This window comes from Meleagris gallopavo, chromosome 1 (genome assembly GCF_905368555.1).
Source record: "Meleagris gallopavo chromosome 1, MGAL_WU_HG_1.1, whole genome shotgun sequence".
NCBI classification, from domain to species: domain Eukaryota; kingdom Metazoa; phylum Chordata; class Aves; order Galliformes; family Phasianidae; genus Meleagris; species Meleagris gallopavo.
This window is the reverse complement of record NC_139404.1, coordinates 97484852-97498866: the sequence shown is the minus strand read 5'-3', so window position 1 is coordinate 97498866 and position 14015 is coordinate 97484852. Positions and strand designations below refer to the sequence as shown.

The 14015-nt window shown below is 35.5% G+C and overlaps 1 long non-coding RNA gene across 16 annotated transcripts in view; it reads right to left on the bottom strand.

Moving 5' to 3' along the window:
* The window catches only part of LOC104913987 (uncharacterized), a 517821-nt gene that overhangs the window by 187259 nt on the left and 316547 nt on the right, over positions 1–14015 (bottom strand). The gene's annotated exons all lie outside the window — the stretch shown is intronic.

The following is a 14015-nucleotide window of genomic DNA, read 5'->3' as shown; positions in this document are numbered from 1 at the left end:
AAATATGGGTTAGCTTTTGCCTAACAATAAAAATATCACAACAGGGAGTTAAACGTGACAGAACATAAGCTGCAACTGACCAGTGGTTAAGCTTCTGCAATGTTTCCCGTTTTCAGCTTTGCCAAAATCAACCGCGCAATTAAACAGTACAGAATTTATTTACCATCCATTTACCACAGTTCTTTTGTTTCGCCATCAGCTGTCCTTTCTAGTTCAGATTCTTTACTGTTAAGGTTATTTGCCTCCATTTTTACTGAACAGATCAGGATTTATTATACTAATCAGACATCACCTATGACCCCAACTGTAACACTATCTGCATGCTCAGGATTTCAGGTAAATTAAATCAGGGTGACTTTCAGTCACAGTCTCAAACAGACTCTGCACAGAGGCATTGCCTGTTTTAGTAAGGTGACTTCAGTTGCTTAGAGAACCTTGCATAAATCTTTCGCATTACAGTTGGCAGTACAGAAGATATCCTGATTTATCTAGGAATTATACTTCTATGGCAGATCCTGAGGCAAAAACCTCACTGTTTTTTATGCATTTGGTTGAAAACCTAAGTCCTGCTGAACAAAGCTCCCCATTGGAAATCTAACAAGAAATCTGCTAGAAGGACTGAAACAGAGATTCTTAAATCTGACATGCAAATTTCTGAATGTGCTCAGCCAGATCTTCCAATTACCCAAATTTTTGTTTGGCAAATGTTATGGTTGCCTCTACCTGAGGGCTTGGTTAATTATGCTTATCATCCATAAGGTGCTTAATTATGCCAGTTTACATTACCCAGAGTCCTTTTTGTAAACTGTACCACCGAATGCTCTGCGGTGGGGATGAGCAACTTTCTACAGCTAAGTTGCCAGTCCTCACATACCTTTCCCGCATTTAAGATAGATCTTGTCAATAGAAACTGAACAGGGAGCCAGAAGCTCCTGCCATTTAAAGATGAATGATGTTGCCAATCATGTTTTTGGCAGACTCCTGCCCCTTTGCAAGGCAACATTTCCTATGCATTGGCTCTCTCTGGGTTTGGAACCCAGGATATTTAATCTGCAGCATACACTGGGGAACCTGTCAGAAGAAGTCCTTTCTGCTCTTCCACCTGGCCTCAGTCATTTGCTCCTCTACCTTGCTTGTGCTGACACTTGCATCTTACAGCCGCATCATAAAGCCGACTAGGAATCTGATCCAAAAAGTAAGCCAGGAGAAATAAAAGATCAAATTGCAGCAGGATCAGTCCCTGATCTAGCTCATTAAACAGGTACACAAACTAACAGCCAGCTCAGAAGCCTGGTGAAAATGCGTGCCACTGGCAAAAGGATGGAATTCTCCATTAGGTGGCAACCTGAACTTTGGCAACATATAAGTGGGCCTATACCTGTTTGAAGCCAGGTGATGTGTGAGACTCTCAAAGTCACCTCTTTAGGACACTGAAGGTCCCCATCTTCAGCCTGTGCACTAACCTTACTATATACCCAGGCACTCATGTAGAACCACACAATATGGAATTAAAAAAACTATCAAAAGCAAAGATGTAAGATTATATTGCAGACAGACAAAATAGAAGATACACCCAGAGGAGAAAAGACTACACACTCCTGGAGGAATCGTGTAGAAAGTGTTCAAAGTGGTCAGAACAGTAAATACGTTATTAGCAACAGTCTGCTAATACATCAAGCATACAAATAAATGTGATATAAGTAATTAACAGTCATTATACAAAACAAAAAGAAGGAACTCAGAGACTACAATACATCTGAAATGAAAATTATGGTAGAGCTAAGGATAGTTGCAACAATGGAATTAAAACTGAAATTACATCTCTGTCTTTCAGACACTATGAAAAAGTTCATTTTAACTTTGTGAAAAAGACTACTATGTACTGTATACATATAATTACTTCTATAGTTCTCTCTTTGCATGTATCTCATTCCACTTATGCAATTTAGAACTGTGTTCTTAGTCAATTATTTACGAAGGTAAAATAGACTGGCTTAGGATTTTTGTAGTGTCCATTATAGCCATAAGTCATTCAGAGAGAATCAATAAATTGTGTGTCATCTCCATGTAGCATATAGCATTTTGCTTTTTTTTTTTTTTTTTTAAATTTGGTAACATGCCTATCACTGATGTGCACTTTTCATTGGATTTTGATGTATGAGCACACACCACAAGGCAAACATATGCCTTTTCCTTCACAAATAAAGTGCCATCAGACGCTGCATCCATGTTTGTAAATCATTTTGTAGATGATGTGTTCTCACACGTGCAATCTGAGAGCAACAACATAAGACAAAACATATAATTGTGAAACATATCACATCTATTACTTATGAAAAAAAAAAAAAAAAGTGGAGCAGCACGATCCACAGCTAGGTCTATGTTGTGTGCTGAATTCCTAAGCAGAACATCTCATCATTATATCTAAGCTTCACAGCCCAGAAAAGGACCATGTCTCTCTAGGGATTGTAGTATCTACAAGATCGTCAGAAACCTATGTGATGCACACATGTGATAGTCTCTGCCTTGGAACCCACCAGCTGGCTGAAAGATACCAACAATGTATGCAACGAGACAGCTTAAAAAATTATTGCACATATTAAAAGACTGCTAAACAAATCTTTACATGTCCATCCTAAATTTACATTTAAAATAGCCCCCAAAGCATACCTTATTTTTTCTAAAGAAAGTTTGACACAAAATATTATCTTAAAGCAAATTACTTGTACATCCTGGAAGGTACATAACCTTGAGCATTGACCAAGGAGATACAGGTATCCAAGCATAAAGGAATCTTTGATTGTAAGATTGCAATGATATCTTGAAAAACACACTTTCCTCTAAAATATAAGAGAGACTCAAAGAAGTAAAAGTCACAGTTTCCACTCTAACTACTACTTGAAATTCTGCTGTATGAGCCTTGAATTTGGATTTCCTGGGTCCAAAAATGCAGCTTAGAACAGCACCCAAGTAAACCCTTCTTAATATTTCTGTGTTCTCCATGAAGAAGGGAAAGCTGCAGTGCATTTTAAAAAATATACTTCTGTGCCAGTAGATTAGATGCCTGCAATAGGTAAAATGAAAACTTTTAGTCCTTTATTTAACATTAAAAAAAAAAAAAAAGGCCATAATAGGTTTCATGCATAGCCCTCCTTGATCAGCATACTTCTCCATTCCTGCCTACATATGGGTGCCAGAGTAAGAGTATGGACAAGACAAGCACAGATGATCTCAGTAAGAAAAGAAGATGTAGTGTCTGTGAGGAAAGGCAATCGCTTTGGATACTGCTAAGGAAGCTACCAGGTGGGAAAAATGAAATAGCACATAGCTGTAACAGCCTATTTTAAGGAGCTGCTGGAAGATAGATGGAAGGTAGAACAGGTAATAAGATAACAGCATAATGCATTGTTGTTATTCTATACTCAGTAAAACTTTCCTGTTTCTCAACTCCTCTCTGTTTTCCATGGATATTATTACAGCGATTTCAAGTGTACTTTGCAATTGTTTCATAAAGGTCAAATTCCACATTATGTACGTAGTTCTCTCCAAAAGTGATGCCTCCTATTTATTTGGAAACTACAACAGCAACGAAAAGCACAATAACACTATTTGATAGAGCAAATTCTCAACTACAAAACACTATTTTTCAACATGCTCACCACCATTAGCAACGCATTTTTGCCAGCAACGAACAAGAGCCTGGATGCTGCTCTTGTAACAATTTGTCCCAGTGGAGGTGACCCTCTGTTGCTGTCACCACAGCTGAAATGCACCACCCATTGTCTCATTGTGCTCACATCCTCTGTTTGGTATCCAGAAATGTTCAGCAAGCATCAATGAATGTCAATGGGTGCATTTTTTTTCTATATAAAGAAATTCAGTGGTATACCTTTGCTCCATAGCACTTCCATGTCAGAAACTACTTTGTCAGACTACCCCTCTGCTGCCATTCTGTCACACAGCAACAAAATATAATGGAATATTGGTGGGAAGGTTCAACCTCTACTGCCACACCACCAACATCTGCCTCTGACATCACGGGCCAACATAATAAAATAGGAGGCATTACTTTCAGAGAACACTTCATACATTATCAGTAGCATCAGCCACAGTGTGAAATTTTTAACTTTAATTCTTTGCTGCAAGGAATCTGATATTATCTATGCATGAGCTACCTCATACAGTCAGCCCGTGAAGCTTGTGGAGGAGTGCAAGGAACCCCCAACCCCAGAACTCTGCAAAGAGAGAAAAGTAGAACAAATTTCCTAATGCTGAAATCAGGTACTTGAAATACATCTGGGGAGCCACTTCTCTAGGTGATTCCAATAAAACATAATTAAAAGTGATTGTGTCCTACATGGCATAAAATGCATAAATGACTATGGCTTTATAAAGCCATTATTCAGCAAATGTGAGATTCTGTTTTTTTGTTGTTGTTGTTTTTTTGATTCTGTTTTGTTTTGTTATTGCTTCTAGTTAGACAGAAACATACTTTTGCATGAGTATAGACACTCTAAGTATAATTATTTGAAAAATAAATGATGAACATTTCCTGTGGACCTCAGATGGAAAACTTCAATCCTTCCTGGGTTGCAAACAAGCTCTTATCTACTGAATTGAGAAAGTCCTCAGACCTTATAAAGTGGTTCAGTACAACACGGAAGTGACAGACTGATTTGCTAAATAAATCTACCTGCAAGAGAAGTGTCACATGACCTTTTTCCATACAAAAGGAGTACATCAAGCCTTGATTATATTCAAATTTTTCAAGATTTGAAGCAGTTCAGCCTGACAAGCAATGCCATTACAATGGCTTATTCTTTAAATTCAGCAAATGAGTCAACACGCTTTCATGTTATTCAGTGGGAATATTCAGTGTAAGAGGCAAACAATACCAGAGGACAGGTTTGTAACTTCTACCTATATCAATTCTTACAGGTTTCAGTTGTTTAAAATTGTCTTCTAAACTCTGATCCTACTTTAACTAGTGACTTCACAGAGGCAACTTTTAATTTTAAATACCATGAATTTACTCCTCACTAAATGGCCAGTAAGCTGCAGTAAAATACACCAAACATCTTCCCCAGATATGCAGGGAAAACTACTTTTTGAGCTCTCTCGAGTAACTGTAGATTATTCCTCCATTCCAGAGTAACAGTGGTATAAATAAAAACTAATAAAACAATAACCTGTTCATTATTAATCTCATGTCTTAACATTTACCAGCAAAATACATTTTTGGAAAAGGGAATTATTTTGCATCCCTTGAAAACCTTCATCCCTTTGGAGGAAAAGAAAACAAAACAAAAGGAAAAAGCATAAAAAAAGCAAGGAAAGACCATAAAATATGAAGGGGGTACTCTACATTCATCAGCTAGAGCCTCAGAATGATTATTTGTGTCCAGGATGGCATGTCCGGGAATGTTTACACACTGAGTTCCTGCAAGTTGTATTCTACCCCTAGAAGGAAAGAAATTAATTTTCTTATTTTCTACAATGAATACAGGATTTTTTATCGGATTTCTAAGAGTTTCACATATGATATTAATAGGATTGAAGTTAAAATCCACAGTACTTATGTACATTGCAGCTTATTTCGCAAAGGAACAAACCAGATTTCATAGAGCTGTCACATTTCTGTCACAGAGCACCTTTTCATTCCAAAATAAATCAGCTAAAGTGATCTCAAGCAAATTATTTTTCTGTGCAAACTTATTCATGTCCATCATATAGGTTAGACCCACTTCTCCATTTCAAGACTACAATCATTATTTACTCTAAGCATCAAAGAACTCCAATGCTATTTCCCTGCATCTACCACAGGAAAGAGCAGTACCTGAGATGACACCGAGAAAGGATTTATGGATAAGTACTGAATTTACTAAGAACTAGTGAAGGTTAATAGAAGGAAATCTTAACGTAAGATTAAAGAATCTCACTGTTACTCTGAAATAGTCCTGACATCAGGACAAATCAGTGTTGAAATAAGAATAAAGATTGTCAGAGGATGCATGGAAATAAAATCGTCATCCAAAATGTTATAAAAGATTTATCAACTTGACTGAAATCGGTAATATTTTAAGTGACTGTAATTAGTAAATTTTTAAGTAAGCATATGCACACCATATATGAAATTCAACAGTTTTTTCAAGAGTTTTTCATAGCTATATCAAACTGGTTTTTTTTTCAATTTAAGTCTGTACATAAGCAGTCTGCATTAAAATGAATTTCATCCAATCATGGCAGAAATGACTGCCACCGTGCCATTAGCAGCTCTGAAAGAAGTCCAGGCAGAAAAGCAGAGTGAGTGGTGTCAGTGCCAGCTTGGGAAACAAAACCAGTTTGCGCTTTACAAATGAAACAGGGAAGATCCCACACTGATCAGGAATTAACACAAAGTAAACTAATTGCTGGGATCCTCAATGTCACAAATAGAGACCTTATTTTACTTCATGCCTAGGTATACTAATGTTATCAGAACATGTTTAACTGTAGATAACTGAACTGTTATTAAGTATTCGTTCAACAGTACCTTGAGAGAAAGTTTTTGAAAAAAGAAAGGTCCATAAATACTGATTAATTATCACGGTAAACATTATAGAGAATCAGAAGTGACATATACAAAAAAAATTCTGAATGCCTTTATTTTGGATAAAAAATGTTAAAAAGTTAATTTTAAATTTTAGAAGAATAAGCTGTAACATTAGCAGGATTAAGAAAATACATGGAAAGTGCAATGCTGAAGAAGTGATCACAGTTAACAAAAACTCTTGCACTTGTATTTTAATAAAACAGTGAAGTACTGAGTAGTATATTCATAAAGCCTTAGGGCAGACAGGCTGCACTAGATATTTTTTCTACATAAACTTGATTCATGGAGATAACCAATATACAAACTGTAGCAGAAACATTTCCTTTGTTGCCTTGACTACTGAGGCTCTCACCAAAAGTAGCCTAAAGTGAGATATACCAGTCATAACTTTCACTTTCTTGTTATTACCTGCAAAATTTTGATAATGTCAGAAAACATGTGAATGGTAAGGATCAATAGATAGGAAGGACCTCAGAGCATCGCAGCAGTTCAGTGGTAGAATAGAGTTTTGCCTGCATTGACAGGGCTTGAAAAGAGCTAGCAATAGCAACACCATGGTGAGAGTTCTGCTGCCTGTCTGTCCAGGGAACAGAGGCATTAAAATATCACAAAATGTATAAGAGAACAAGAAGGATTTGAGGATTAAGAGGACTATTTAATGACAATAGAACTATGAAATACTTTTAATTTTCAAAAGTACAGATGTTTGAAGAATAGCATAATGCACTTTTCTCCTAGAAATCTGTTTAAATTAGTTTCTTATATACAGATATGTTTATTGCATGTTTTCATTATTCTCCACTCATATTCAATTTGCAAGTACACTGCGTAGAGATCACTGCTGTGACTGTGCGACTGCTTATGGTAAGACTGTTATGTTTCCTGCACAAATATGCAGTTTACTTGCTTACACCATATGTAATTTACTATTGCCTTTACCTTTAAACTCTATGGAGACACAAGAAGCATGTGCCTGGCAGACGCAGAAGAGTCTGGCTAACTACAGGTGTGATTTTATAAACTTCAACTTTGCTAAGTAATAATTATAATATAAGCAAGGAACAAGGACTACCCACAGAAACTCCCCAGCTGTTTCAACAACAATGCAAACAGGGTAAATCCTGCCCCATGGAGAGAACAGCAGGACATAAGTACTTAACTAAGATCTTCACAGATACCTTCCTCCTCTGGATTTCTGGGCCAGGAGATGTACCTGTATGAGATACTTAGCCCTTTAATGGATGATCCTATTAGCACTTGAATTTCATTTTGGCTGTCTGCATCTAAATTGCCCTGCTGAATGAAAGCACAAATTTGAACCTTTCTTGTAGTGACTACAAGATATTTCATGAAGAAAATGCACATTTTTCACAAATTGAAAATTGGCATCTCCTGTCTTTCACTGAATCTTCTCTTACTGTTTTACTCTGGAAAAAGAAACAACAAATTTGGAAATAGATTTTCAGTCCTTTTTTTCACTCCTTTTGGTCATTCTTCACCACCACATAGGTCAGAAGAGATTTTGTACTACATTCTGTGATCTGAACTGTGTGCAGATTAATATTGCATAGATAAGACCTCGTTACAGTTCCTTCTTCTTTGTCTGTATCAGATTTGTTTTGTTTAGATAATTTTTAAGGGAAGGGAATGGAAAGGCTGCCATAACCTTAACAGAAATCATAGATTTTATCAAATTTTCTACAATGACTTGATCTTTTTCCCTGGTATTTTTGTTTAGAACACAACATAGTTCATAAATAGCTCAAATTACTTCTTTCAATGCTTGCTAGCTTTCCTACATCACTACTGAATTTCATTTGACATTGTGTCATCCATTGCTGTAGTTCTGCGGGTTTATTCTTCTGGAATCATAGAATGGTCTGGATTGAAAATGACCTTAAAGATCATCTAGTTTCAACTCCCCCACTGTGGGCAGGGTTGCCAACCACTATACCAGGCTGCCCAGAACCACATCCAGCCTGGCCTTGAATGCATGCATCCATGAATAGGGCATCCACAATCTCTCTGGACATATTGTGTATTGGACTTGAGCAACATAGTACATCATGCCATTTATAAATGTTGCCATCTCGCTGCCTAACTTTCTTTCCAACTCATTAATACATCTGCCAGGTAACAGCTCTCCAAGCATGGAACAATGGAGCACACCACTGTACTGATTTTGACATAGAGGAAGACAACTGTATATTTTTTACTTTAGATTTTGTCATCTAGCCATTTTTACCTCATGACAAGGATTTTCCTACCACCCAGTGACTACTTAGCTTCATTAACTGCTGCTCCTGTGGAGAAAGCATTTGAAGACCACAAAATTCTATTGGCTTTTTAATTCTTTTGCAAGAGCTTGTTGAAAAAAAAAAAAAAAAAGACAGAAAGAAAGAAAAAAAAAAAAAGGCTAGTAGAATATTGAGGAATTCATTTCATTTTCAGAAATAGATTTGGTAATTACAATATTTATATTAGTATTTTACCACCTATGTCTAAATATATCTTCTTTTAATTCCTATTTCTTTCGATATCCCAGAAAGATACTTCACAGAATTAATCTGAAACTGATTTCCAAAAACTAGTCACAGTATTAGCTGCTATTCTGTTCTTCAGTCCAAAAAATATAACATGACAACATCTAAATAAGAAATATTCACATTCTTTATCATATTGTTCCAACATTAATTACGCTTAATGAAAGAAATTAGTAATGCTGTTCCTCTCAGAATACAGAGAATAAAACCTTTTAATTACATTAATATTAACACACAAGAAAAGTAACTGAGTCCCTCCAAGGAGAATCAAAATCCACAGGCCTAGACAACTTTTGACTGCAACTCTTCTGAACTTATCTTTTCTATATTCATGGCTTGTAAATTTCCCAGCTGATCCCTTCCCACTTATGTGCTAAACTTTATTCCCACCATTGTGGGATTAATTTCACATCGGAAAAGTGCAATTTGAGAGTATCTCACTTTCTGCCACATACTTTCAAGAGTTGAGAGAACACTACTCTTTTGAAGAGTAATGAATTTATTTGAAAACTTTGAATTTATTATTTCTAACGTGCAGAACAAACAATTCACAGGTTGCAGAATGTGGGAGTAAAATGAATGTAAGCCAATTTTGAGCCCTTTTTATCTTGGACTGCTCTGCATCCCTTCACATAGTGTAGTCATCTCTTTGAGTCTGTCTAGGTCCTAGTGAGGATTGCCCATGAACTCCAGTAGTGCGGGGTACTCTGTGATGCTGCCACTGTGTTCCTTCAGCTGCACCCTGGCACACTCTTAGTGCCCACTCAGTCTGGAAAACAGCCTCATGGCCATTTCCTCACTGCCTGTGGCAAGGGAAGCTCTTCTCCAGACAGACTTACGGCTTTTTAGAGCCATATCTGGCAGCTGTTGTGTTTTTTGCCATAGAACAGGGGGCAGGTGAAGAGAAAGAATGGATGAGGTTACATGCTGTGGACATGTTCATCTCTACACCTTCCTTAATAAGAAGTCAATGCTGCAGATTACTTAAAGAAAAAAGTTTGAACTTTTCTGACACTGCTCTTTGCTCATATGCCATATTCCTGTCATCTTAAACAATGAGGATCAACAAAAGCAATTTTAGTGTTATTTGTACAGTCAGCTGTACTTTCAGGATCAATTGAGCCTCAGTACTTGAATTTCAATCTGTGCTGTTTATTTAAAACACCTTCATTACAGCAGGCTTGATATATGCATATATTATATAGCTTTTAATATTTATGACAATGAAATTGTATCTCTAAATGTATGTTATTATTAAATATATGATATGGATTAATTTCAAGAAGGGGCAAGCTGCATAATTACCATATTGCAAAATACAATATGAAAGCATCATACTGATAAAGAAAACATTCTAATGCGATAGATGGCCTTCCAACTCTGAGATGGTGCTTTAATTTAGAGCACAGAGGACAAATCTCTAACATAGTGTCCAGAAAGAACTTTCACATGCACCGTTTGGAATAGTGTCAGCCTTGTCAAATAAGAAGGCTCATCTCTTGAACTTGATGATGATCATGACATTTAGCAAAAGCATAGACAAACTGTTGAATCGTTCTGAGCTCCTGCTTTTTGCTGAATCACAAAAAGATGTCAGACACCTAGATACATTTTATCATCTGTTTAGAAATGCACATGGAAAGACATTAAATAGAGTTACTTAAAAGGGGAAAGACACAAGGACTTTTGCTTTCAGAATAATAAATTTGAATGCTTTCCTGAATATAACTTTCCATTTAAAGGCGTCAGTGTAAGGAAGATTACAGAAGTTTGAAAGTATATGCCATTTTGTATTTTTTAACCTATTCTCTACTTCCTGGTGTATGCATTTGAAAGGCCTTATACATGAATGTATTTTGTTTAAAGGCGTGACAGACTTACTTAAGTGTCCGGTGAATTTTTCACAGTTCTGTGAATTGCAGTTCTGGAAGCTAAGTGCTACTTTTCTTCCATATTCTGTTTATAGTAATATTTTAAAGTGGATGCTATTGAATTGCTGTATATGAAGCTGGGCTATATTTAGATAATAGATTTTATCTGACAAATAATATGGTAAACAGAAAGACAATAGTCTAGATAGTTCACCAGCAAACATTATGAAAGAGATTTACAATTTGCTTTTAATATTATAATTATTCGCCTTTCCCTTGTGATTTTTTCTTGATTAACACTCCAATACTGTTGTGTAGTTTCAAATGAACACTCATATTTACACTTATTGGATTACATTATTCAGAAGATGTTAAGAGATTTAAGGACTTTTGGGACTGCCCAGCCAAATATCATATCACTTCACTTTGTGTTACAAAGCTTTGTATAAAACCAAGCTTTGAGGATACCTTATAAGAAGATCAAGGCAATGAAATAATTGTTTTATGACCACAATAAGAGTCTGTTTTGGTCTTTAGATATTTAACTCATCATGTAAACTGCATTATAGCCCTAAAATTTATTTTGGCAATACATGTAGCAATATGTAATAACATTTGATAGCTCGTAGCATAAATATTTACATTTTCTGTTGTGTTTTTTGTTTGTTTGTTTGTTTTCTAATGGGATTGCAATGTAGCTTTCATGTATAGAAGAGCGGTGTCCACATTCTCCTCAAAAAAAGAATCTTGATAGAAATCTTCAAACTCTGTTTGGATGCTTGTGAATACAAAGAGATCAGTAACAAAAATAGCTAAGTGGAGGTCTTGATATCTCCCAACAAAGATGCTGCTGTTTTAATACATTCCATAAACTTCAGATACTTTCATAGAGCTGAAAAATCTGAAGCAGATAAATTTTCATTAGAGTGATGGAAATTTATAATGACTTGATCAGGTTAGTGATATTTAGGGAATTAATGAGATATTCCGTTAATATGCATCATATGGAACTGCTATTGCATTCTGGAATGGGCTGATAGACCACAATTCTATGTCTGGAAGTGATCACCAGCCAGTAACTTCATTCTCTCATAAAGCACTTAGTCTTAAAAGGAAAGAAGTTCTGTAACCTCAACAACTCTTCAGTGCGTGGTTTGAATCAGAAATATTGCTACTTCTAGCACCACTGCACATACTGTTCTTATTCACACAAATGTTTAGCATTCTTGATTCTAACTAGGAATTTCCCTAAATTAAGTTCTGTGGTAACGGGCTGAGGATTAATTACAGCTCATATAAGAGCTGGAGTTATCTTTGTCTTTTTGAATCAAGCTTTGGAGTGTTTTATATTTCTCATTTATATAAATAAATAGAGCAGAAGCAAAGGAAGGCATCCACATGAGCTAAATTGGCCCCTAAGATGACACCATGCAGTAATAATATGGCTGTACTATAATCATTAAATGTTTGTTGTTTTAAACAAGACTGAATTAATCAACATCATTAGATACATCATCTAAATGTGTCAATATTAAGAAGAGTTTTGGTTATCTGAGTGCCCTCACTGGTTTTAAGTTTATCATTAGCTTTGAAATTTGTGGGTTCCTAATACTTGAGAATGTGGGATAATTTTGGGATAGCTTCAATACATTTGGTATCCATGCTACCCTCAATTACTACTCTTCAGACTTACTACCCCTCTAATTTAGACTTACAGTGGGATTTTTGTTTATAAAAAAAAGAATTTGAATATGCAATAGAAAAACTTATTCCCATGAGCTATCTGTTTATTAACAAATATGACATTTTGCCTATCTATCTAAACATTTAAATTTAACTCCCATGGTTAAATACAGAAAAGCTATTAGTTGCCAAAATGTATCAAAATGGATGAAGTAAAACAATGTGAAGTTGCAACATCCTCATGTCCCTTCCCTACATCTTTCAAATTCCCATCGTTTCTTCCACTTTCCTGAATTCCTCTTCTTACATGCCCAGAGATCCTTCCCTGAGGACAAATGCAATCACTACACTCCCATTTCTTATATTTTCTAACTGCATACCTCTTTAATTTTCTTCCTCCTCTTACATCTTCTAACATATAATAATATATTCTCAGTACACCTTTACTCCCATACCTATACACCGTATCCATCTTGCTACTTTCCTTGATGATGAATTCAGGAGCAAAATGTTTGCACTTGGAAAAGGTAATGAAAAATTACCATTAATTACTGATTATCGCCTTCTGGTTTGGACCATATATTTCTAAAATTTATAAATGCCCATTGATAAAGATAAAAAATAGAAATCTTACTTATAAAAAATAAACAATACATTACAAAACCAAATAATTTTCATGTCTCTGCTTTGAATAAAACATACAGTTTGAAAGTAACTAGGAGACTTTGGTAGACAGCTCTGTAATACAAGTTCTATGTTTGGTAAATTCCTTTTACTAATGAATAAAATCATAGAAAATTTCCAAAAGTGATGTTAGTCATTGCCAACTGAAGGCTGTCAAAATTTATTTTTTAGACTCCTTTCAAACTCTGTTTAACAATATTCCATAAATGAGATTTAATTTGCTTTGAACAGATATCGAAAATAAGATTCTGGAAAAAAAAAATCTCAAAAAAAAAAAAAAAAAAAAGGGAAAACGTTGTCAATCCATTATTTAAAAAGTGAAGTTTATCTATTTCATTTATTTATTTTCTTTCTTTCTTCCTCAACCTCACTGAATCATTGTTGAAACACCTGAGTTCATGTTCTGTAAAAAAAAATCCTCAGAAAACTGCTTTTAGAGATTTGCATTAAATCTCTGATGAAGCATCTGAGCACAAGTCCAAATAAATAAAGGCCCAATCAATAGAAATGGAAATCAGCCTTGCAAATCAAGTTGTCTAATAAGGATTGCCATTAAATTAGAGTCAAATCAAATTACACAGTAACAAACAGCCACCTTTCTTTTATGAGAACCTCTATCTGCCTGAGGAGTCACACAGCCAT